This window comes from Protopterus annectens, chromosome 9.part0, assembly GCF_019279795.1.
Source record: "Protopterus annectens isolate FY-2018-M chromosome 9.part0, PAN1.0, whole genome shotgun sequence".
In the NCBI taxonomy this organism is placed as follows: domain Eukaryota; kingdom Metazoa; phylum Chordata; order Ceratodontiformes; family Protopteridae; genus Protopterus; species Protopterus annectens.
Genome location: NC_056743.1, coordinates 992,024,188 through 992,051,772, shown reverse-complemented (window position 1 = coordinate 992,051,772; position 27,585 = coordinate 992,024,188). Strand labels below are relative to the sequence as shown.

Sequence of the window (27,585 nt, the reverse complement as noted above, 5' to 3'; positions counted from 1 at the left end):
TCTAATCATTTTGAAGGCTGTGTGATGTCTGCAACTTGCATCTTGATATTCCTTCAATACCAGCCCTATTTGTACTCTATTATTCTACTCCATGAGCTGAAAACTATTTATGTCCTGTTTAACTGCACAATAATAAAGGTTTGCTTTATTCCATGGGATGATTTTATCATCTTGAAAAGGGTCAGTGTCCTGCTGTCTTGCTGCTCTAAAAGCTACACAGCATCTTTGTCTGATGTGTTGCTCTGAAACCTACACTACGTCTATACCCTACAGGTCACAGGTTCATAAGTAAGTACTAGGCTAGTTGCCCTTGTGGGCCATTTTAAGCCTAGCCAATTTCCCCTTCAAAGGTGAGAATCAAACCCTGTGCCTTGTCTCAGAGGTAAATACCTTAGTCGTTATACCAACCCCAAACCCAGATCTATTTCCTGCTGCACCGTCTTATAGTCGAAATGTCATTAATACTCTGTTGTACCATGTGATCTGACCATAAACACTGTTACCATGCTGTACATTTTTAAAAATGAAATGCCCCATACCCTGTGTTTACTGCAGTACCTATTGTATGGGTAGACAAAACATAGCCCATGTCATGCTGTATTCATATGTGATGTTAAAGCCGTCTGCATCAGTAATATTGTTCCATTAGTACACATTTACTGGTTTTCTGATAAAGTTCAGGATCATACAAAATGCAAATGTTTACCTCATGGCATCACTTAGTTTCTGCAAGTCCACCAATACATGCTTTGCCAGGCAATGGCTATGTAAGTGGATATTAGTCCTAGTATGCTTAGACCACTAAATTAACATAGTGTGTAATTTTTTGTGTTATGATTCATGTGAATCTCCTGTGGGTAGAAATTGGTGTTTCCTTATTGCTGTGTTGGCCATGCATTGCTTGTGGATACTATGTTGAAGGTTCATTTCCAGTGGCATTTAACGTCTTTATAAATGACATGGAGCAATAATACTGGATTTTTGCTTGGAGAGGACTATAAAAGGTCTTGATTAGGTCAACAGAATGGCTGTTGAAACTACATTCTGGATTTAATGCCAAAAAAAAGGTATACAAAGCAGGGCTATGTTTTGGAAAGGGACGGTAATAGGAAGAATGGAAGAAGGAAAAGGGTTGAGGGTATCAGTCATCCTGACCATGAAGCACTTTGGTAAATGTAGCAAGGTAACAGCAAGGGAAAACATAGTGCCTTAGACATATAATGAAAGGACCAAACTCTGGGGGAACCAGAAGTCATTATCCTCATATAAAGGCCCTGCTGAAACCTTAGCTAAAATTATGTACTTATTTCTGTAGTCTGTACCTTAAAACTACATTAAAGTATTTAAGGAGGTACAGATATGGACAGGGCTGGTGTTAGCACTTTGGGGGCCCCAGCAAGTGTCAAGTTGGGGGCCCCCAAGCACTTTCAGTCTAAGTATCATCCTGTTACTGCTAACCCCCCAAAGCAACTCTTTATCTTATGCTGCAAACTTTTAGCAGTAGTACACACAGAATGGCCTGTAGCTTCAATGCTCTTGTACTATGACAAGCCTGTGTACCACACTATATTAGTCCATCTCACAAAGGGACATTCACAGTTACTGGCATTTAGTTGCAGCAATGATACATTTACAATAACTCTATGTACAGCTCTCCTTGGGTGAAATTGCACCCTAGGCACTGCCTACTGTTTCAGCACTCTGTCCTATACATAAACACACACACACACACACACACACACACACACACACACACACACACACACACACACACACACACACACACACACACATCCTTCAGTGCTCCCCTCTGTTTCCTCCCCCATCTTGAGCTCCTCATACCATGTACATTACTTTTTTTCTTCCTTTTCCCATATGTTGCCTTGCTCTGCTGCTTTTTGAAGAAGCCATAACTTTCTATGTGCTCTGAAGTGCATTTTATTTATTTTTTTCTTTTTACACAACATTTTCATCCAATGATGGCTTGAACAGAAACTATGTAAAGGAATGAAATTCAGTGTGGTTCAGCTTTAGTTTTCCTTGCATCCTTTCAACACACCTTTCCTGGTCAAGACAGAACAGTAATAGCCATTTAGGAAATAACTCAATTAAGCTGGTGGCCCCAGAAGGTGTAGGGTTTATAGATTCTCTGGGATGCAGTTTAGAGCATTTTACCAACCTTTTAGTCCAACAGTGGTCTAAACAAACTCAGGAATAAGAAAATAATTTTAGTCTTATTTTTCTCTTTAAGGGCAACCTAAGTTGTGCCAAGGCTTAACATTCAAACCTGACAAAACAGGAGCTCACAATAAACTATCAAGACAATTGCTGTGAGGATACACAGGTCTTGTCTTGGAATACAGCTTGCCTCCTTAACCCTCCCCCCCAAAAAAGTCAATGTGTATGCATCCCTCTGATGTTAAATTGGGACTCCTAGAAGATCTAAGTGTCCAAATGTTCTGTGATATATTTTATGCCTTACTTTTGAAATGAAATTACTTGTTAGCTGCCTTTTTTAATGATACCCAGAAAAATAATGTGTGTCGCGGCATTATTGAGTGTGTGTATAGATAAAAATCTGAGATATTTTTACATACACCTACGCATATACACACATATATGCATACACACACACACACACACACACACACGCGCACACATGCATAAGCCATAGCAATACTAGTTTTGTATTTATGTCAGCAAACAGCAATACATTATGGAACACTAGTACTGTCACACCAGATCGGTGACTGCTGTTTAGCAATTGTCAAACAGCAGCAGGGATAAGTCACTTTTATTTACTTCATTGAGGAGTAATGCATACCTGTCACTGTCCATGATTTCAGAGATCTTCCCTGATTTTGCCTCATAATTTTGCTCTGTCCTTCATAAAAAGGTTGATTTAATGGTAAATCATTCAGGGTTACAGAAAGACAATAAATTCAGACATGAGAGTTTTATACATCTTATTGTCCAAAAATGCATGTTGATTCAAAACGTGTTATTTTATTAACTTTTTAAGTGAATTAGAGTACTTAAAACATGTTGCTGATTTTGAGCCTTTATTCTGCTATTATTTTTGGCATTATGCAGAATTTTTCATCAAAGAACTTGAACACTGCAGTATCTTGTGTTCTGCCAGTATTTATAAAACTCTCTGAAAGGAAAAAAAAACATCCTTGAAGATCAGAAGCATCAGCTCTTCTTAAAATCCAAGGTTTGCACTGAGATCAGTCACTCTGGGCTGCTGATCTCTCTAGTGTGTACTTTTGTCATGTTCATTATCAGCTTTATCCTAAAAGGGTCCCATCACTGCCCTGTTAGGTAAAAGAACATAATCAGCAAATGAGTAAATTATTTTATCCTCATTTTCCCACAACCAGCAGCAGCTTTTGTGGGGGACCCCACAGAGTCAATGTACTAGCTCTTGTTGATTTGACTGATATGTTATAAAATATCAGTTTAAAATAACTTTCTCTGGTTGGGGTCCCCCAGGAACAGGACCCCCCCCCCCAGCAGCTGCAGGGTTCGCTGGTGCCTAAAGCCGGCCATGGATATCAATAACTAAAATGGCGGAAGGAAGAAAAAGTGGACTTAAGACAGAGAAGAAAAGAGACATGGATGTGATCTTTGTCCACAAAATTCTGAAAAGGAGGGTTAGTGAAATAGAATCCAAGTGAAAAACAGGGCAAGTGAGTATGATTAGGACAATACAGGCAGGTTTCAAGCCATAGATATGGAGAACTGTCTTCATTAAAAGGTTATTGGACTAATGAAATGTCTCATTACCACTGTAATTTTGAGGATGGAGTCAAGATTGAATGGGAAATGTAGAAGGCCAATGAGTGGCTAAAGATGGCGCAACTGCAAACAGACTAAATAAACAACTTAACAGTCTCAGTGGCACACAACATTTCACAAATGGCTAAGCTTCCTGTTTACATTTATACTACAGGTGTGAAAGGACCTGAGTGAGTACTCCTTGGGGCAGAGCTGCACTATAAATGCTGCATTCATATGTCTGTAACCCTCCAAATCTAGCTTCTTCTGCATTTTCTGTGTCATATTTTACGTGGAATGTGTCCTGTTGTCAGACCCTTTTCCTATGCTATTCCAGCAGAGGAAAGACTGCATGCACTCTCTGTCTTCATATTCCAGCAATTGTGTAGAACACTATCCCTACCCCAATGCATAGACAAACCCTGCCCACAACGTAATTTACACACACCCTTACTGCCCTGTCTTATATAGGTTCATAGGTTCAAAACTGCCCATTATTTTTGTGTGTGCTCTGTCGAGCAGTGACACTGAGGTAACCCTGGGTTGTGGCTCTGAGGATCTAGATTTTTTGAGATGAGCATGTTTCATCAAATCTGGTTTGACATGGCCTTGTATGTCAGGCATAGGTCACAGACCTTTTATCCTTTTGGTGAGGAACTTTGTGGCCTCTCCAGCTGCTGCAAGTGTTGTCAGATACATTGGGAAATGGGGCATTGTACATCATTTGATTGATGAGTGATGAGTATAGAGACTATATGACTCCCTTGATCTAGATGTGAATCCCTTCATGATAAGGTGGGCAATGTAGAAGGTCTTCCTAACTACTTTAAATGAAACTGTCAACCTCAACCTGGGTTCCCAGGTCCCTAACTTCTTCTGTGTTCGGGGATTGCCACCTATATGGTAGCTAGGGGTAACCTTATTTTAGTTTGCAGTCATCTGCAAACTTTGTCAGCCATACCCTCCTGTGTTTGCTTGTACTTTTTGAAAAGTAGATGCCAAACAACAGGCTTTGAGTCTGACATGGCCAGGCAACACTGACCCCCTGTGGGTTCTGTCACTCCAGTTTACAGCCCATCTTGTAATGTAGTATGTTTACATTTTTAATTGATGAGTTTTTCAATGATACGTCTGCAAGTTCTATGTCTTTATTTATGAGATCCATTATGATCCTCCATGGCTTTGCAGATAAGGCTTGTCAAGCATGTTTGGCTCATTTTTATAGATATCTCCTTCTTAGGAGGGGGGGTTTGCACTGAACCTGTGTCAGCCAGTATGTTGGCAATGTCTGCAGGATCAGTAGTCTTCACATCATTTTGAACTAATTCTGAGCATATCTGGGTGCAGGTGCTGATAAAGTTCAGGCATTTGTAAGTGATTCAGCGTTTGATGTTGCTTAACCAAAGAGGACCAGGGCTCAGACCAGACCACACTTAGTCTTAGAAGTGTGAAGAAGTCAGTTCTTTACTGTGGTCTTTTCATTTTTTTCGTGGGGGTGGGGGCGGATGAGGCAGAGAGATGATTGTGATCATCCAGTATGTGAGGGAGGGGGTTCCAGCGTTTGAACATGTGCTCCCCATGTTCGTGATGATGAGACAAGTATGTTTTTTCTCCTCTTGTGGGATGTGTGACTAGTTGTTCCATGGCATTTGAGTTTATGAATTCTGGGAACTTTTGCTAGAGTTTTTTGGGAGTAGTAGTGTTCCCAGTCTATATATTAGGTAGTTGAAGTCACCTAGTATGATGGTGTCGGAGATACATTTATCCCCTCCAGTGTTTTTGAGACTCTCAGCAGGCAGGCAGTTTTTTTTTTTTTTTTTTTCTTTTAGGTGTTAGGGGGTGGTAGGTTTATTTGAGCTAAAAGCTAAAAAAGGCCAAGGGGGGTGGCAAGAGCCGCCAAAATCCGAATCCCACAAGTGTGAGCAAGCCATCTATCTAAGCAGGCGTGTTGTCCAGCATGTCATCCATCACAGACAGACATTGATCCCCCCTTGAATGACACCAGAGTTTAAGCCAATTGTTAAAGCTGATCATCTTATCTCTGTATTGTGGCATCATTCTTTACTGTGACCTTCTCCTTACTCAGTGCTTTGGTCCTCTGCTGTTTTGGAGATTTTTTTCAGAGCCTCCCGAGTATGTCTTTGTGTGTTTATGTGTATGATTTGAGGTTGTGATGGTATTAGTACTTTCTATAACAAGAGTGCTGTATCGAGGTGATAAGTACTGTAGAGCAAAGCTTTTCTATACAGATAGAGAATAGTCTACTTAGGAGTCAAGTAGAGATAATTTATAGTTGTAGGATATGGTGAGTAAAGACTACCTCTGCCCACACAAGAAAATGGAGGAACACATAGGAAAGTTTAGAAAAAGGAAAATATTTTTTTTTTTTTGCAAACAAAAAAAAAAAAATGCTTTGTTTTGTTTTCGACTAAATTGCTATCAAAGCTAGTACACTTGAGTGTATTAGCCTGTTTGTTTTTAACTCACAAAAACAGGAAAATAAGGTAATAAAACAGTAATATAGGCATATATTTAATGAATGTTAATTGACCATATAATTCCTGTACAGATGATAGGTAATGAATTTTCATTAAAAAGCCATATCTCATCACAATTTCTGTAAAATAAATTGAAAAAAAATAAATGCCCTGCGTGCATTTTCCGGACAGTAAGAAGTATAAAACTCTAATGTCTGGCATTATTGACTTGTTGTCATCCTCAGTGATTTACCAGGAAATCAATAGATATTATGAGGACAGGGCAAATAAATGAGGCAAAAACAGGAAGTTCATCAAAATCGGGGACGGTTGAGAGGTGATTAGGCTATATTAAACCCTTACTGCTTTATACGTAAAATCATTTACTCACTGCTTAAAGAAGTTGTTAGGTACTGGACCTAAGGCAATGTAACTTCATAAATGGAAAGCCAAGCCAGATAAAGTCAACATTTAGGGTAACTGGGAGCCTTGCTTACTCTATATGCAAATCCATTACTTCTAGCAAGTGACATGTCAATGAAGGTTATTTTATGCATGATGTAATAGATTTAAAACTCCAGCCTATCAAGACTTAGAAAGGACATTAAAGCCTAATTTCACCAACAAGCCTAATGCTATCTAGATAAAGGATACATCATCTAATTCCCCTAACACCTACTAGTCAAACAGCTTCCAAAAGCTCAACTGTAATTAGCTGTAAATATAGATCTCATTCCTTACTGTTAGGACTTTGGATCCATCCTCGGAACCAACATGGCCATTACCAAGCTCATGCCAGCCAAACACTCTCAGCTAAGACCTACCCATAATGCCCCTCTCATAGTCTCTTCAGATCTCGTTTGCCATGTTCCTCGTCAGACGTGGCAAGCCTTCTCTCTCAAGCTAAGTGTAGCATTTTTTTGTGATTATCTATATTAGTACATCGTTTTAGTCAGCTAAACCTATATGTCTTCTTTTCATCTGTAAACTAAATACTTTTTCTATATCCTACTCTCTACCTTTGGTAGTTTCTTTATACCATCATTGGTACTGTCCCTCTCTCCTACCTTTGGTAGGCCCTTTTCCTACCACTTGTGGTATTTCTAAGTACCATTGTTGGTACTCCTAACCTTTTCTATCTGTCTATTAAAAAAAAAAAAAAAAACCCTTTTCTCTCTATTGTTGTTGTTCTTGGTGTTTATCTTGTCACTAATGTGCCTTTTTTTCATGATGTCTGAAAAAGCTAGGATTTAAACAGTGTGATAAGTGCAGGCATAAGATGCCCAACTCAGATGGTCATGCTCGGTGCATATACTGTTTGGGCGTTGACCACATTAATGCTTCGTGTGATATTTGTTCCAGCTTCAGCAATCAAACTTTGGCTGAGTGTAAGAACAAGTTGATTTTGAAGAGTATGATGAAAACTCCCTTCTCAGACGCTCCTTCTGGGATGGAGGTCTCACCACCTCCTAAGACTAAAAACCATAAAGAGAAATAGAGTCACTTGGTTCCTACATCTCCATCCTCCTCAGAACCGAGTTGACACTGAGCTTCTCCTGCACCTTTGGCGCAGACTACTTTGGCACCAGGCTCCATGTTTTCTCCCTCGGTGCTGCCAATAATTTTGACTCCTACCAATGTACCAGCTTCGGCACCATCCTCCTCGGTGCCGACCTTGGTCTTGACACTGGCCTACTGTACACATCGGCACCATCCCCGGCCACTGTGCCGATCTCTTATACAGCTCCATAGACAATGACACCGTCGGTTCTGAAGGTCAAACACCTTCCCAGAACCAGATATTCTCCGACTTATGACCCCTTTTTGGGACACCAGTTTAGTCCTTTTCTCGAGAGACTTGACTCTCCTTTGGCAGCTTCCTTCAGATCCACCAGGAGTCTTTCAGAACAAGATGTAGTGAGGGTTGTGGACCAGCGTTTGGCAGCTAGAGGATTGCCCACCCCTGCTAGGTCTTCCTTCCCCTTGGAACGGAAGCTTTCACAGCATATTCACCAGTATATCCTCCTCCGGCCTCTTCCCAGGCCCTGTTGACTTCGGTATGGATGACCACCCCCGGTGCATACTGTCTCGGCTCCGACTGCAGAGGTTCCCCTGTTGGCACCAATTACTCTTGGCGCAATGGCTCCATTGGAACTGGTGCACCCTCGGAGCAGTGATTGGGCTGTCGGCACCATGGTTCCTAGTTCGGCGCCTATTTTTTCGCTGGTGCCATCTATGGCCATGGCTCCACCAGCAGCTACTGATCCTCTTGGAGCTCCTCACCTGGAGGTGGGCTCTTCAGGGCAGGGTATGACCCCGGTTCTGAGGTTGTCCTTCTCAGTTCCAGGCTTCCATCCCTCCTCGGGCGGGCCTGCTTTCCAGGTGATGAAGAGGGTCCTTGCCTCAACAGGCTCACATTTAGCACTACAGGCATCAACACCAGAACCCCCCTCTAGCATGTAGCTGTCCCAACCCCCTACTCTGGGACCCCTAGCATGGGAGCTGCAAAACCTTCCCTTGAAGGGAACCCTTTCTCCGGAGTCCTCCTCAGAACATCCCACTGCGAAGCCACCCCGGAAGAAATGGTGCAAGAAGAAGCACCTTGATTCTCCTGAGAAATCCATCACTGAGGACACCAATTGAATGAGAGAGAAGGGTCCCCACGGTCTACACCAGAAAACATCTCATTTGGAGACATTCTTGAGATCCTCAGACAGAGGGGAGAGTGGAAGTCCTCTAACCCTTCTTTGGAGGAATCAGTATTTTTGCAGCCATTCTGTACTTGGCCATATAATTCCTGGGTGACCCCAACTGCAGATGAGCTTCTTAAGCTGATTTTGCAGTGTACCTGGAAGGCCCCAGACAACATAGAACCTGTTCTCGGACAAAATTTTATCCACCCCCGAAGACCAGCCCAGTTGGTCCAAGCAGCTAGTAGTTGATTCCATGATCATGGTGGCAGCCACCAAGAGGGAACTGGCAGAGGATAGTTCCACTGTCCATCCCTCGAACAGGGAGTCTCAGGCTATGGACAGACTGGGGAAGCAGACCTATGCTTCAGTGACATTTGCCATTTGATCGCTGAACTATCTGGCACACTTTACCCACCTCCAAACAGCCATAATATTGGAAATGTCTGCCTCTTTGGAGGGGGTACTGCCTGACGAGGTGCGTGACACTGTTGCCTCTCAGCTGGCTACCCTGGAATCCATCTCAAACTCCTCAATGTGCTTGATATCTCACACCACTGAGGAGGCAGCTCAAGCAGCCGCATCAGGCATCATCATGAGATGGCATGCTTGGATGCATTTGTGTGATTTCGTGGACCCCTATAAATCTTCCTCTGTCAATGTGCCTGTTGACGAATCTTCCCTTTTTCGTCCCAAAGTAAGAGGCACACTATCACGTAGTGAGAAGGACTAGAAGACCTTGTCTGCTGTGGGCATAAGTTTTTCCACCCCCCAGAGATCCTATTCCAGGAACCAGAGTGGAGGAAAAATGTGGTTAAAGAAGTCCCAAGGATCTTTTCATGACACTCATGGTGAGCAATCCCCCTGGGGCAGAGGAGGAAACTCATCTGGAAGACACCCCTTTTAGGGCAGAGGGGTCCACGCAACCAGGGTGCTAGAGATTTCTTCTCTGGCTGACCTTACCAGCGTTCCTGAACAGCGGCCTGATTGCTTTCCTCTGGAAGCAGTCAGGGGTCGATTTTCTCTGCACCTACAGGCCTGGCAACTCAAAACAATGGATGCATGGGTGTAGAGAATAATATCCAGAGGCTACCACATCCCATTTGATCTTACTCCCAGACCCATCAAACGAATCCCCAGTGTTCCACCTACTCAGAGGGAGGCAGCAGCCTTAGAAATTGAAAAGCTGCTAAGAAAAAGAGTCATCCAGCCAGCCTCACCAGACCAGAGAGGATCCAGGTTTTACTCGAGGTTCTTTTTAGTGCCAAAAAAGACAGGGGACTGGAGACCAATCCTGGATCTCAGCTTACTAAACAAATTCATAAAACCTCAAAAATTCTGGATGGTCATGGTACAGTCCATCCTCCCCTTTCTAGGGAAGGACAACTGGATGTGCTCTGTAGACCTCCAGGACACGTATTACCACATAAAGATGGACAAACACTCCTGGAGGTTTCTCCATTTCTGGCTGGGAACCAATCACTATCACTTCAGGGTACTGCCATTCGGTCTCTCGACAGTCCCCAGAGTGTTCACCAAATGTATGGCAGTCGTGATAGCTCATCTTTGACTACAAGGATTCCAGGTGTTTCCATACTTAGACGATTGGCTCCTTACTGCCACGACCAGGAATCTTCTCATTCACAGCCTCTCTTACACTCAAAACTTTGCTCTTTGCTTAGGTATCACGATCAACATGGACAAATCTCAAATGTCCCCAACAAGAGCACTGGAATTCATTGGAGTGATCTTCGTCACAACATTCTGTCAAGCTTCCCTTTCTTCTCACAGGCTCTCAAAAATAAGAAGCCAGATTCATGTCCTCCTCCCACAGACATTTGTACCAGCATTCCTTGTACTTCAGCTATTGGGATCTATGGCAGCAACCATTACCTTAGTTCCACTGGCAAAGTTGCACATGAGACTAGTACAGTGGCTCCTTTCATCACAATGGTCATTCTTAACCCACCCACTCGACCATATGATATGCCTTACAAGCCTTTGCAAGAAAAAATGCTTTGGTGGATGAAGCCAGAATCGAATCGTTGGTGTCAACTGTTTTGTCTTCCCCGGCCCAGGCCCACAGTGACCACAGATGCTTCCCTGCTAGGGTGGGGGGCATTTCCAGGGAAAGACAGTCCAAGGCACCTGGTCCCCCATGGAAGCCAATTTGCACATAAATGTCCTTGAATTGAGGGCAGTTCTCTTAGCATTGCAAGCATTCCACACAGCCCTTCCTTTTGGAACTATTGCAATTCAATCGGACAACATGTCAGTCGTCTGGTACATCAACAAACAAGGCAGAACCAGGTCTTACCCCCTCTGTCGGAAGGCCATGAGAATTTGGCACTGGGCGATAGCTTCCAACTGCTTTCTTATAGCAATGCACATTCCCAGAAGTTCCACCCTTATTGCGGACAATCTGAGCAGGAACATTCTGATGCCTCACGAGTGGTCTCTCAGTCCTATAATAGCGGATCAGATCTTCCGCCATTAGGGGAGGCCTTGCTGTGACCTGTTTGCTTCCCCCCTAAATAACAAATGCAGAAGCTACTTTGCCCTGATCCCCCCCTCAGGGGGAGTCACCGAGGGATGCTCTGATGCACGATTGGCCCCTGGATCTGCTGTATGCCTTTCCCCCATTTCCCCTCATCCCAAAATTCCTCCAGAAAGCTTGAAGGTTGAGAAGTAAAGTGATCCTCATTGCCCCTTACTGGCCCCGTCAAGTCTGGTTCCCTTTCCTATGGCCTCATCTGATTCACAGCCCATGGATCCTAGATCAGTCCCAAGGTCTGCTATCTCACCCTCAGGGACTGGTTCACCCCAACCTCCACAGCCTCAAGCTCACAGCTTGGTTTCTCCACTTCCGATGATTGCCAGGCTACCTGATATTTCATCTCCTGTTTGTGAGAATCTTCTGGCTTCACACAAACCTTCCACCAGGAAAATGTATTCTAGTAACTGGGCCAGGTTCTCTACATGGGCTAAAGATCATAACATAGACCCCTAGTCCATACCTATTCAGATGATTCTACAATACCTGATTACCCTGTTACATGCAGGAGCCTCACCATCAACAATCACTGTGCATTTAACAGCTATTGAAAACTTTCACAATGGATTTGATAATGCTTTTGTTATAGGTTTATAGGTTCATAGGTTGGTACTAGGCTATTGGCCCTAGGGCCTATACAAGCCTAGCCATAACAATTTCCTGGATATTTTTTCCCACAATATTTACTTCCCTGGACCCCTGTCAAGCAGGGTAACTGGCATGATCCCCAGGGTGAATTTCCTATCTCCCATCCAGTCGTCAAGGTTCCTTTTGAAGAGGGCCAAGGAGGCACTCTACTTGACATGTATGGGCAGTCTATTCCAGAGTATGGGGAATCTCTGGGTCAGGAACCTATCTCTCCAGCATGTTTTGTTCATTGTGATGACAAGGTTTAGATTCCTGGAGCATGTGGCTCTGAGGGATTGGGATTTCTTTAAGTGGAGCATGTCCAACAGCTCTGGGTTTGTCATGGCCTTGTATGTTAAGCAGAGATCGCCTCTGAGTAGACGATATGCCACAGAGTACAGCTGGAGTTTTTTAGATGGTCAGCATAGGGCATCTGCTTTAGGCCTGTGATTCTTTTAGTGAGGTATTTCTGCGGCCTTTCCAGCTGTTGCAGATGTCTTGAGAGGTACATACCAAACGGGGCATTGTATTCTATAATGTGTCTAATGAGGGATGCGTATAGTGGGACAATGACCCCCTTTTTTCGTGATGAAAAGCCCTTAGTGATGAGGTGTGCCACAGAGAAGGACTTTCTGACTGTTATGGTGATGTGGTTATCGAAGGTGAGACCACTGTCCAACTGTGTCCCCAAGTCTGTCATTAAACTTTCAGTGTTTAGTGTACTGCCACCTATGTGGTAATTCATGGCTACATGTTTTTTCCCAAAGGGGATAACTGTACATTTCTTGGCATTAAGCTTGAGCCCATGGCTCTGGCACCAAGCATCTGTTTCTGTAAGGCCCTTTTGTAGAATATCCACATCATTTGGGTATTCAATAATGGCTCCCAGTTTGCAGTCATCTGCAAACTTTGTTAGCCAGAGTCCCTTAGTGCTGGCCTGTACTTCAGAGAAGTAGATGCCAAACAAGAGCAGTCCCAGGACTGAACCCCGAGGTACTCCACTTGTCACTTGTCTGGAGCTGGATTTGGAGTCGACTACTTTTACAATCTGGGTTCTGTCAGTAAGCCAATTGGCAACCCATCAAGTGACGTAGGGATTTATGCCCAGCTTAGGAAGTTTATCAATGATTCCAGAGTGGGGGATGGTGTCGAAGGCCTTGGTGAGGTCCAGATAGGCTGTGTGGACCACCTTACCCTCATCCACAGCTCTGGACACTGATTTGAAGAAGTCATTCAGGTTCAGGAGACAGGATCGGCCCTTCACGAACCCAAACTGGGTGGGGTCCAGTGTTTGAAGGTTGCCAATGTCTTTGTTTATAAGTTCCATGATAATGCATTCCATGCTCTTGCAGATCAGGCTCATCAGACTGATGGGACGGTAGGTCCTGGGATCCAAGGTGGATCCCCCCTTGTGGAGTGAGATAACTGTAGCTGTGCTCCACTCAGTGGGCACGAAGCCTGAGGTGAGGCTATGATTAAACATGACACTTAGGTGAGGTGCCAGTTCATTTTATAGTTCATGTAGTACACAGCCTGGGATGTCATCTGGTCCCATTAATGCTGTATTATTAGCTTTGGAGAGTGCGGTTTCTACCTGTGTGGCTGTAATTACCAGAATTTGGCAATCTTTTGGCATTGAAATGGGCCCTTTAGTGGGTGAGAGGGGGGTGAAGTTTGCACTAAATCGATCTGCCAGGATATTGGCAATATCCTTGGGATCAGTATTTTTAATGCCATTCTGTTGTAGCTCAGAGCAGATCTGAGCATTGCCATTTAGATTCTTGATGCAACTATAGAATGCCTTGTGGATGTCTTTGGAATCTTTGGCAATTTTATTTTCGTAACTAGCTTTGGAAGATTTTATGAGGGATCTCAGCTTCTTACTGAGGCTGGTAAGGGAGTTTTTTGCATCCTGGGGTTTTCCTCTCTTCTGCAACAGTTTCTTTCTTCTGTTGTATAGTTTTGTTAATGGCAGGGGACCACCAGATTGGCTTCCTGTTTTTGGAGGAGACCGTCTTGGTTCTATTTGGGATGGCACAATTCATGCATGAGTGGATGTGATCGTACAGTGCCTTTAGTGTAGGATTCAGCAGTCAAACTTTCAGCTCCCGTCTGCACGGGTGTCATGACGTTTGTCACTTCTGACTTGAGTAGCATGAAGTTGGCTTTGGAGAAGTTTTTTTACGGTGGTTTCCTTACTGGGGGGGGGGTAGGGGGGGTTGTGGATGTCAAGGGTGATTAGCTTATGGTCAGACCTGACCAATGAGGGGGTGATCACTGATGTGGAGCATCTATCTCTCATGTTGGTAATGGTCAGACCTGACCAACGAGGGGATGACCACTGGTGTGGAGAATCTATCTCCCATGCTGGTAATGACCAGGTCTAGGATATTGGAGCCCCCAGTGGGACAATGGATTAGTTGATCCTGGGTGTTGGAATTTATGAATTCCAAGAACCGTTGGGAAAAGGTGTTGGTACCTGAGTAGTTTTCCCAGTTAATGGCAGGGAAGTTGAAATCACCCAGTATTAGGGTGTTTGGTTGTATCTTAATATTTTCCAGTATGTTTAGAAAGGTGTAGTGAGAATCTTGGGGCATGGTGGGGGATCTGTAGTAAGCTGCAATTTGATTTCAGTCTTACCTAGTGTTAGTTGCACCTGGAGAATTTCAGATGCATTGTGTTGGGCAACTAGCCTGGAGGTGTGAATATCCTTGGTGAATATGGACACTCCTCCACCTTTAGTGTCTCAGTCTTGGTTTGGTGGCCGAAAAGGGTGGTAAGAGTTGTAGCCTGGTATTGCAGGGGTGGTCCCTGTAGCCTTCAACCAGGTCTCAGTTACTGCACAAATATCGATGTTCTCCATTTTAAAGAGTGCTTTGAGAGAGTGCATTTTGAGGCTTAGACTTCTAGTATTGAGTAGCATTACCTTCAGATTTTCCATGCTTGTATCTGTTACGGTGGTGATTTTGTCCTTTGAACCTTGCCTAAAAAAGGCACTATAGGGTTGGCAAGAGCTTTAGCCAGTAACCTGAATCCCAGGGGTGACAGGTGCAGACTATCTCTGGCAAAGCATCGTGATTTGTCGATCATGTCATCCCAGGCAGACAGATACTGGATCCCCTTTGAATGACACCAGAAGCTTAGCCAATTGTTGAAGTCAATCATTTTGTCCTTAAACCGTGGTATCATTCTGGGCAAAGGTAGGGTGCTACTCATGGCTAGGGTCATACCTGCCTGGGCCACATGATCCGAGAGCTCTTCCATGTCTCTTTTCATGTAGTCCAGGGAGGTACGTCTCAAGTCATTCACTCCAACATGGAGAAAGACAGAGTCATATTTGTACTTGTTGTGGAGTGACTTGAGTGCATGCATTATGTGGCAGGTCCTGGCACCCGACAGGCAGCTGACTGTAATTTTCTCCTTGTTCAGCCTGGTGAGTGGAACATCAGTGTGCCTGACTATAGCGTCACCTATGACTAAAGTGTTGGGTAAGTTGTCTTGCCTTAGGGGCTGTTGTTGGGTGGCACACTGGTGTTGTAAGCTATGTGTCACTTTGGTCATGACTGGTGTTTGTTTGCATTTCAGCTTCAGAGGTCCTTGTTGCTTGGGCAGGTTAATGTTAATGGTGTGGGTTTTGAAGGGGCTATGTGTTGCTTGAGGTGTAGTGCAGGTGTTAACCTTCTCCTATTGACTGTCTAGCAAAATCTTGGCTGGAAAGAGCTTTGCTTCCAGTTTGGCTATGTAAGTGCATCTCTCGCAGGTTGTAATGTTGGGTGGTAGGAGGAGAGGGTTGTCTGTGTACATGAGACAGTTGCTGCATTGACCCAGTATGCTCGGATTCACCAGGTGGACAGGAGAAATCACCAGAAGCTGACCCTTGGACTTTCCTGTTTAGGTTCTTTTTTTGTAAAGTACAAGAGCTGTTTTCCCTTACCTTTGCAAGGTACTTTGCAATTATAGGTTGTTTAGTGCCTATGATCAATTTCTCTTTGTTAACAAGGAGAGTTGAGTGCTTGTATCAGTTTAAGGCTTCCTAGTGCTTTCCAGCAGGTTCTAGAGCAAGTGCTAGTTACAGGGGTCACACCATCTGCGCAAAACCTTCTTGAAAGGAGTATTACATGTTAAACCTCCTGTCAAACCTCCTGTAGAACCTTGGGACTTGACTTTGGTGCTTCAGTCATTAACAAGCCCTCCTTTCAAACCTTCTAATTCATGTGATATTAAATTTTTGTCTTGAAAGACTCTACTTTTAGTAGTCCTTACCTCTGCGATAAGAGTATCTGGGTTGCAGGCCTTGAGTGTCAAGAGACCTTACTTGATTTTTCATAAGGAAAGAGTGTCCCTACGTACTGACCCATCCTTTTTGCCCAAGGTAATTCCTGGGTTTTCAATTAACCAATCTATTGACCTGCTGGTTTTCTTCCCTCAGCATTCAAATAGAGGAGAATATCTTTTGCAAACCCTTGATGTTCATAGGCAACTTCTTTTTTACTTGGACAGAACTAAATCTTTCAGAAAAACGGATCAATTGTTTGTGGCCTTTGCAGGAACCAGATTGGGTAGGCCTGTCTCCAAAATGACTCTATCTTCTTGGCTTAGAAATTCCATTACCTTCATCTACCATCAGAATAAAGTGTCTTTACCTTCCAGAATAAAGGCTCATTCGACTAGATCAATGACTACTTCAGTGGCTTTTCATTCCAGAGCCTCTATGGGTGATATCTGCACAGCAGCAGCCATTTGGGCAAGACCTCATACCTTTATCACTCATTACAAATTGGATGTGGCCTCCAGAGGACGAGCATCTTTTGGTTCTATGGTGCTCAGGAATATCCTTCCTTAGGGCCACCCAGGACTCAAGTAACTGGGGACTCCATCCTAACAGTAAGGAATGAATAAAGATTTACAACATCAGATAAAGAAGTTATGTTTTACCATGACGTTCCACCTGTGTTGTAGATCTTTATTCATTCATTACTTCCCACCCTCCTTCCCCCTGCCTGGACTCCTGGTGGACTTCAGGATTTCCTTAGTTAAGGTATTTGCACAGACAGAACCTCCTACTGTCTCTTTTATTATTTCCATACTATAGGGGCAGGCAAACTCAATCTGAAAAGACTATGAGGGGGGCATTGTGGGTAGGTCTTAGCTAAGAGTTTTTGGATGGCGCAAGCTTTATAACAACTGTGTCGGTTCCGAGGACGGAACAAAATTCCTAACAGTAATGAACAGTAATGAATGAATAAAGATCTACAACACAGATGGAACATTATGATAAGACATAACTTCTTTTTATTTGAACTTAGCTACTTGTTCTTGAAACTTGCTTTTGATCTAATGCACATATTGTACAGTTAATTTTGTTATTATCATTGTAATAAAATCTGCCACTATTGTTTACATGTGAATGTTTTTTCTTTACCCTGGCTGTGCCTGTAAATGGTCACTTTTAATCACTGCACCATCCTAGTAAACAAATATAAATAAAATAAAATGTTAATCATCCTAGCAATGACCAAACCTGCACAAACCGAGAGGTGGGATAGTGTTCTTCCCTTAAAGGATGAGGAAATCTTTGGAAACAGGAAGAGGAAATGGTGGACATAACAGGGAGTTTGGTAATGCAGTGGTGACAAAGTAAACAGTAAATCACAAATAACAGTAAAATGAAACACTTAAATCAGTTTTTTTGATATAGTGATACTATACCAGCATAAAGGAACAGTCCTTTAAAGCTGTGTTTGTCCTCCATCTACATTAACTTGTGCACGTTGTGTCCCTAAACAGCTCCTCTATCTGCCTCCTGTTCCATTATCACCACTGAAAGGGGACGTTTTGTTCTAATGACACTAGATAGCCATCAAAATGTTATTAATACATTTTACTCATCTGGCCAAAAACTGACACTTTGCAGAAAAAAACACATTCAAAAGCAAAAATTACATGTACATGTAAGATAAAACCAAGGATTAAAATAATCTGGCCTTCATTTAACATAGCAGTGTTGGGTTTTATCTGAGACTATTAGACGGTATTGTAACTGTAGTGTTGGGGATTTATTAAAATAACAGTCCTGTACATCTGTAACATGGGGACTCTTACTATGTAACAAATGTAATTATGCGGAGAAGCTAGATGGTCATTTATAAAATCTAAGGTGTGAGAATGATTCTTCATGTGTTACTCATCTACTCTGACTGGAAATACCTTTTTCTTGATTGTATCCAGGAACTAAAGTAGTGGATAACCCATGCCCTCATACCCCTTGTAAAACATATCAATAAATTTGTCCACAGACTGATACATTAAGCATATAAGAGGATATATTAATGTCCAGTGGAAGATGAGGAGGAAAGGGGATATGTAAGCATTTCAAGATGGTAGAAGCTGGGGGACTTATGGAATGGCTAAAAAGGACAAATGACTATACATCAAATGGAAGGGCCTCCACCAATAAGAGTGAACTGGATAAGATAGAAAATGGGTTACAAAATCCAATATTTACTGAAAAATGGGATAGCAATAAAAATAAAGCTCAGCTCTTCAAGGACAATGGAACATGCCCACATACCTCTCAACTATCTCTGATTTTCAGGGACATCACTGAATTTGACTCAAAATTTAGCTTTGACCTTCTTAATCTCTCCTAAAGCTGGTAACCTTTGGAGAAAAGGTGGTGAATTACACTTAATAAATAATTGCAATATTTAGACATCTAGACTTCTTTTACTTAACAAAATGTATATTACTTCACATTCTCTTAACCTAACAATGCCTCATGTTAATAGTACTAATGTTGTACAAGTGTCCCTGACTGTCCCTGATTATTTCTCAATTCTGTTGAGATGTTTCCCTGATTGGATGAGAGCTGTGCACATTCCTTATCAGCAGATGCACAGATCCTAGACAAAAAGCAGTCAAGGGCAATTTCCAAAACAATTTACGCTCAGAGCAAGGTGGTTCCCCAACTGGCTAATGTAAGCAAAATGATTATACTTCAGAAAGAAGGTTTGCATGCTTCCTTATGCAATGCATGTAAATAAAAACATGCAAGGCTTGAGAGGTGGTACACGTCTTACACCTGATTCCAAAAGAATCAGCTAATGCATAACTTGGTAGAGCACACCATTAAGCAACAGTATGTTCTGCTGGAACCACCCCTCAGTGTTAGCCCCATAAAGCCACACAATAATGTGTGATGAGGTGCTGTTTTATGTAGTGGGAAACATTATATGTGTGTGTTTGTTTGTGTGTATGTGTGGGTCTGTGCATGTATGGTATGTGACTACATCTTTGTGTGTGTTTGCCTGTGTGTGTGGTGTGTGTGTGTATGTTATGTGACTACATCTGTGTGTGTGTGTGTGTGTGTGTGTGTGTGTGTGTGTGTGTGTGTGTGTGTGTGTGTGTGTGTGTGTGTGTGTGTGTGTGTGTCTGTGCAAGCACCATAGTCTACATCTCATCCATTCACAGCAGGAGGCCTACCGTGCCTGAAAGGTAATAGTGTCTTCACTCCTTATCCTGCCTAATCTTCTTTATGCTACTTCTGTGTTTACAAGCCATCAGTCTACCCAGCTTTCAAAACTTGAGCAAACCTATGATAAAAATCACCAAATTTGCTACTAACTTACTCACAGAAATTCATCACTTTATGGCAATCAAACAACTAAACTGCCATATCTTTAAACTTAGTCAGTTGGTCAGTTAAAACAAGCCCACAATATCGTGTACACTTCTGAAAAAAATATCCTTCTCAGACACCTCTATTCTCATACTCTACTCCATATATACTTTGATCTGACAAATGCCCGTCCTCTACTGACCCATCCACCAGTTCACATGGCGATACCCCCTGCTCTTCCTCAATATCCAGACTATGAAATCTCCTTCCCTTATCTTGCTGAGAAATGACAAACTCCCCAATTCATATCCTTAGTAAAATCTCATCTTAACAAAAACAATGTGGAACAAACCAGAAACAAAACAAAATAAGTTCTATGGTGAATATATTAAAGAACAAATGTGCATAGTCTTAGAAGGACTCTTGTGGTTTGTCCTTTGGAACTTGTTATTTTAAAATCTCTTCTTATTGCCAAATGGACCTATAACTTTTCTTAAACTCATGGGTATCCAAGCATCCCCAACACCCTCTCATCCTATATATTCGCAGCTAATTTATTCACCCTAAAGCCCTCTTCCCTTTCCCTGTCTTCTTTTTCCTTTCTACTTCCTCTCTAATCAAATTGCAAACCTTAATACATTTCTTAGAAATATTTCTTTCCTATTTCCCTCCTTTCTGCCTCCACACTATTCACTCCTCAGACATCTCCTTCCATGCTTCCTGCACGTATCATTCCTCTTTCTATGTCATTTCTGTAATTTAATCACATACACCTATTGCACATAAGTTTCATTTATACATCTTTTTAATTCTGGTTTGTTTTACTTCTTTCTCAAATCTTCTCCCTGTCTCCTCAAATATCTATTACGTCAATTCCACCATGTATGCATCATATTATATTTGCATAATCTTTGTATCTGCTGTTTTCACCTATGTAATTTGTGCAGTATTTACTGTTTGAACCTATATGATTTGTGTAGCCTTTCTTCCTGGGCCTCTATTGAAAAGGGGCTTTTGTCCAGTCAGACTAACCCAGTAAACAAAAACAAATAAACAAAATAATTAAATGAAAAAAATGTTAATGCATTTTTTATTTTGCCTGAGTTTGCAATCTCCATTCATTCTATCAAGATTCCCCTTCACCCTAACACATTCCTGTACAACATGTTTGTGATCATACTCTTTCCTTCCTCCCACTCCCACAAAATGTGTACACGTGACTGACCACAGTCTCCAGCATACATTTCAGATTGTTTGTTCCTTACACCTTTTGCGTCTCTGGTAGCTGCATATTCTGTGCCATTCAAACCTCAGTGTCCCTCCTTGTTAATACATTTATGCACTATACTGTTTAAGTGGCCTCAGTGTGCATCGGTTAATACTGAAAATAGCTAATATGATTCATTGCATAAAATATTTTGGATTCACATTGGCCCTCATCAGGGGTGTTGGCCTCTATGGGGCAATGATCGAGGAATGTCTTCTATGCTGCAGTGCTGTTATTCCTCACTCTTGTCACTTCTGTATCAGGAGGGGTGGCTTGTCAGACACTTTGTGACAGATTTATATCCCAGTGGAAGGCTCTACGGTGCTTTCCTTAATTTCTTGGAATCTGATGGTAAAACAGCAAACACTAAACAGCAAGTGTAATTTTTACAAGAAATGTGACGATTTGAGTCTAGACGACAGATGAAACAAAAAATGCCCAGGTTACTACAATTTCTTCAACTTTTTTTTTTTCTAGTTGGTTTTTGCCCGATGTCTTTCAACCGTCAAGCCAGCCCTAATTCAAATCTTCCCATTCATTCCTCCATACTAAGAACTGCTTCTGTGCAATATGATGAAGAGAACTATACCGAGGGACCAACATACAGGTTCATAGGTTCATAGGTTCATAGATTAGTAAAGCCCCAGTTACCCCATGTGAGAAGAATTGAACCCTGCACCTTGTGTCTGCAAGGTTAACACCTTAACCATTATGCCAGTCTCCCACCCCTAAGTATGAGGATGAGGATGGCTTGTACCCTCACTGACATCATAGCAAAGAGGGCATTTTGTATTGCCTAGCCCCACCCTGTTTTGTATTGCATAGCCCTGCCCTGGGTAAGTACGTGAGCTGCATGCATCACTGCAGGGACCCACAATGCCTTCTCCTATGACTGCATGTGCTGTATACTCAGTAACAAAGCCTACTACTAGGTGGTGGCATATACTTACTAATGAAGCCTACCACTAGGTGGTGTCATATACTTACTAATGAAGCCTGCCACTAGGTGGTGGCATATACTTACTAATGAAGCCTACCACTAGGTGGTGGCATATACTTACTAATGAAGCCTACCACTAGGTGGTGGCATATACTTACTAATGAAGCCTACCAGTAGGTGGTAGCATAGACTTACTAATGAAGCCTACCACTAGGTGGTGGCATAGACTTACTAATGAAGCCTACCAGTAGGTGGTAGCATATACTTACTAATGAAGCCTACCACTAGGTGGTAGCGTATACTTACTAATGAAGCCTACCACTATGCAGTGGTCTGATTAAACAAGTGCTCACTCCTATTTGAAAAAAGCCTCCACCACCCCACCTCTGAATGCTTGTGACTGTATGTGTGCTGCTGCTTCACACACCTTTTGATGGTCTTTTCATATGGAAACATCCGGCTGGGAGAGGGACGTTTTAATGGAATTTTTTGTATAGAAACACACAGATAAAACCTACATAATTATGAGAGACTTTAGCATACCATTTATTAATTGGAACAATGACCAAGAAAACATGCCAATTTTTTGGCTAAAATTGCTGTTACAGTCAGAAGGTAAATTTCCAGTTTAGGGAACAAAAGCAATGTACCTAATATTTATCAATGTCAAATAATGCTGACTAATGGGGCCCAAAGAAGCAGTCCTATAAATGTAGCTTATTTACCAATATCACATAATAAAAATTAATTGTGACAAAGAAAATGTCGTAATAAACTATAATCATACACATATAAAATAACTACAACTTTAGCTGAGAAAAAAATAAAATAAAAGAAGGAAAAACCTTCTCCAAATACATATCTCTTACTGTTCTCAACTTATTTACCTGACATATTCCCTCATCAGAGTGTAATACTTTAAATACTTTTAACCTAGTGCTAAATAAAGTGAGATGTGAAGAATCATATAAGGAACTGATTGCAATACTGTAAGAAGAATTACATTCAGAAAAATGTTTCACAATCATGTATAAATAGACAAAGGGATTAATGCACTGTGTATAAGTTATCAGCAAGATGGTAAAGTACCCTTTATAGAACAAAGATGTAGTAATAGAACACCGGAAATTATGCAAATGAATAAGACTGGCGAGTCCAGAAACATATATGGTGGGTATCAGTCCTTTTATAGATGTCCATTTCATCGAGGTCCATTCGTATCAAACAGGCAAACAAAATAAACTAATTTAACCAAAGATATTCTGACCTATAAGTTAGTTACATTAATTAAGGGAATGCATGGGGTACAGGTGTCTCCAGGGAATGTATGAAGGACTTTGGTTTGCATATAAATAAATGGTTGATGGGTTGGCATTCCATAGGTCAGGTTCAGCTGAACAGATTTCAATGCATCAGAGATCCATGCACTGTAAAATATTTTTCTGTAGTGCAGTGTGCAGTGGTGGTGCTGTGGTAGCGTTGTCGCCTCACAGTAAGACGCTGTCCTGTTCGATTCTCAGCTAGGGTGTCTTCTGCACGGAGACATGCGTGAATGGGCGTACCTTCGTTGAAGGTTGTGCGTCAGGGCTGGTAACTCGGCACGTAAAAATCAACTACCAATCATTAGCGGACCGCAGTTCCGCTGTGGCGACCCCTAACCGGAAAAAGCCGAAAGACACAAACAAAGTGTGCAATGGTATATTAAAACAACTAAAGACAAGGAGAAATGTCATTGAAAAGATACTGGTACATGGTGTAAAGAGTGGAAAGAAAGCATTTTACCTGTACATAGGAAAGTGTAAGATGGAACCAACAACAAATAATAGGTCTGGTTAAAGTAAATCATTCAAAAAAAGAGAGTGAAACAGAAATCTTTAGAGCCTTTGAAGAAATATTTGAACACATTTATGGAAGTGTTGGGTACTAGCAAATCAAACTCATCAAGTAATAAAGAAAAACATGAAGAAAATTCAAAGTCACCTGCGACTGATATGATCACAGACGGAGAGCTCTGAGCACAAGGGAGCTTTCTGGAAATGCTGTTTAAGATAAGATTAATTTGTGCTCAGGTGCCTGAAGAATGCAGGGCAGCTACCACTGTGCCCATTTTCAAAGGCACCTTCATTCAAAAACTGTAAAAACAATAAAGTAATCGTGTACCCCATCTCCACCACAGCCAAGATTCACAGTCCTGTGCTCAACAAAACTACAGGATTCAGATTGTCTGTTTTCATCTGTCCAGCACAATTTAGTAGACAAACTGAAACTTACCTTCTGGATATAAAACTGGCATTTGCTATGAAAGATCCTCACTCAAAAACTAAAAGGAAATTCTTTGTCCCTGCCACTATCACCATCAAAAGAGCTCTGGCTTAATTTTGCAGTCTTCTGCAGACCAGAACTACAGGATTCAGTTTCTCTCTTCTAATCACTTTTCTGTAAATGAATAAATAATTTGGAATCTTCTTTCTGATTGCAGCATCTCTGCTTCACTGCAATAGCACGGGCCCCTTACCATAAAACAGCAAAGCCTATCAGTCTGCTCTGCCCCAGGCAAAAGTTCCCTAGCCAAGGTTTTAGTCCTCTACAAAGCCAAATTGGAGGATTTATCTGGTTTCTTCTGACAGTGCCTGCACATCTAAATTAATACTGTGGAAACTATTACTGATTGTAACATTGTCGCTCCATTGCAACAGGATGCCCCTCTTCAAAAAATGTAAAAGCACTTGGCCTGCCCCATCCCAGGCAAGGTTCACAGGCTGTATCTTGTCTGTTCTGCTTGTTCCTAGGATCAGCACTTCACTGCAGCAGTTTATATAAAAAGTATAACACAATTGCTGTATGTGCCCGAACAACAAGAGAGCTACAGCCAGCTTTTGCAGTCCTCTGCACAGTTTGTCTCTCCTGATTGCCCATCATAATTAAAAAATATGAGCCAACTTTCATCTAACTACACCATTGCCACTTTACTGCAAAGCCTCAGTCAAAACCTGGAAAAGCAATCAGTCTGTGACTCCCAAAAGAGTCCCATACATTTTTTTTCTTGGTACTTTCTCCCCACCTACCAGTCATTACTCTCTGATTTCCCACTCAGCATATTTGTATCCCATGGTCAACAGCTGATTGTGGGAGTCCATCATTCAAGCAACCATCAGGGCTACTGGTTGAGTCTAACCTCAGTACCCCTTGTGCCAGCCTGACATGCCTTTACTACCACAATACCAGCATATGCATGCTCATATGCGTGCTTATATGCATGCATTGAATCCTGCCTCCTGATTAGGAATGTACTGCTTGGTGAGTGGACACATCTTAGCCTATAATGCTGCTGCACTCACCTCTGCAAGGTGTCAGCCATGCAGCTGTATGAGCCCCCCCCCCCCCGAGATGGATGAGGCAGTGTCAGCCACTCACTCTCAATTTCTGCTGCTGGCTTGTAGAGTCAATCAGGTTGCTAGTCAATCCCAGGTCAGCTAGGTTATAGTCAGGGGTTTATCACTGTGTACCACAGAACCAGCAGCTCAGGCTCTTTCACCATGTTCTACACAGCAAAGCTACAGACTGGGCTCCTGCAGAATTCATCCAAATTACTTGGAACCCATTTTCTAAATGCAACATCACTACCTTACTATAGCAGCCCCTCACTCAAAAACTGTAAAATCTGTTACTTTGTGCCCCCCCAGAAAAGTGCCACAGTCCTCTGCACAACATAAGTAATGATTCAGCATGTTTGTTCTCTTTGCCCCTTTATAATTAAATAAATCATTTTAAACTATATTCTGGGTGTAAAATTGCTGTTTCACTATGATAACTGTTCAGACAAAAACTGTAAAAGTAATCACTCTATGACCCGACCGTCATCATCACCACCATCAATAACAACAGCAAGAGTCTCAGGCATGGTTCACAATGCTCTATAGATCAAACTATACAATATACTTTGTCACTACTGAGTCCTTCTGGATAATTAAATAAATAATTTGGAACCTGCTTTTTGGCCACAACATCACTTCATTGTTAACAGCTCTGCTTTCAAAAACTGCATAAGGTAGATGTTTAATGATCCGGAAGTCTCCTGGTCTATGAACTAGAATTTCAGTTGTAGAATGTGGCAGGTTAAGCTGTGCTACTTAGTGAGATTTATGTGCTCCTCTATACTGCTGACTTATTTAGAGAGCCAATTGGGTTGTGGCCCATTTTCAGCAGATGGCCTGGGAAAAAAAACTCCAATATATACTACATAATAAAATGTAATATTTTAAGAAGAAACATAGAGAATATTAACTGAGATGGTAGAATAAGTAAGATAAACAATACACATATTTACAAAAATCACACAACACTATGCTGTTGTACATACAGATAAAAAGAATCAATTTTGTGATGCAATCCATTAAAAATTTCACCTGCCTATTTGTAAAATTGCATCAAAAACAAAGCTATTTATTTCAGTCTTAGTTTAAGCAGTGTTTGAGTCAGTGTTACTTTACTTATAATAACTTATTCTGCAATCAACTACCTTCTGAAAATCGACTGCAGAGGGCAGTAAAGGAGATGGTTTTGTCCTTACGCCTTTAGCAAAACACTAACTACGTTTTATCCAAGCCAAAATTTGTTATAGCACAAAATATACTGAACCTACTGATATTGCCAACATCCTGGCAGATAGATTCAGTGCAAACTTCACCCCCCTCTCACCCCCAAAAGGGCCCACAACAATACCAAAAAAGTGTAGTGTCCCGGAAATCACAGACGTACAGGTGAAAACAGCCCTTTCAAAAGCCAAAAACACAGCATCAATAGGGCCAGATGGTGTCCCAGGCTGCGTCTTGCACGAACTACAAAACAAACTAACCCCCCACCTAAACATGCTGTTCAACCTCAGCCTCTCCACAGGCTATGTGCCTATAGAATGGTGCACAGCAACAGTTATTCCTCTCCACAAAGGAGGGGCCACAGCTGACCCTGGTAACTATCGCCCCATAAGCCTGACTAGCCTGGTCTGCAAGGCTATGGAGCACATCATTATGGAACTCATTAACAAAGACATTGGGAACCTCCAAACACTTGACCTGACCCATTTCAACTTTGTTAAGGGCAGATCATGCCTACTAAACCTGGTTGACTTCTTCGAGACAGTCACCAAGGCCATAGACGAGGGAAAGGTGGTCCACACAGCCTACCTTGACCTCGCCAAGGCTTTCGACACCATTCCCCACTCGGGTATTACAGAAAAACTCACCAGCCTGAACATAAATCCCTATGTCACGAGATGGGTTGCCACCTGGCTTACAGACAAAATTCACATGGTAAGAATAGCAGGCTCCAGGTCCGACTCTAAACCAGTCACAAGTGGTGTCCTGCAAGGCTCGGTCCTGAGACCCCTACTGTTCAGCATATACTTCTCAGAAGTACAGGCAAACACAGGAGGACTATGGCTAACCAAATTTGCAGATGACTGCAAACTGGGAGCCATAATTGACTCTCCAGCTGACACGGACATCCTCCAAAAGGGACTTACTGAGACGGACACCTGGTGTCAAAGTCATAGCCTCAAGCTCAATGCCAAAAAATGCATAGTCATCCCATTTGGGAAAAACAAAACACCCACAAATTACCACATAGGTGGCAG

The 27,585-nt window shown here is 42.2% G+C and overlaps 1 protein-coding gene across 2 annotated transcripts in view; it reads left to right on the top strand.

Annotated features, from left to right (window-relative positions):
- The window catches only part of LOC122811722 (leucine-rich repeat flightless-interacting protein 1-like), a 316,301-nt gene that overhangs the window by 266,983 nt on the left and 21,733 nt on the right, over positions 1-27,585 (top strand). The gene's annotated exons all lie outside the window — the stretch shown is intronic.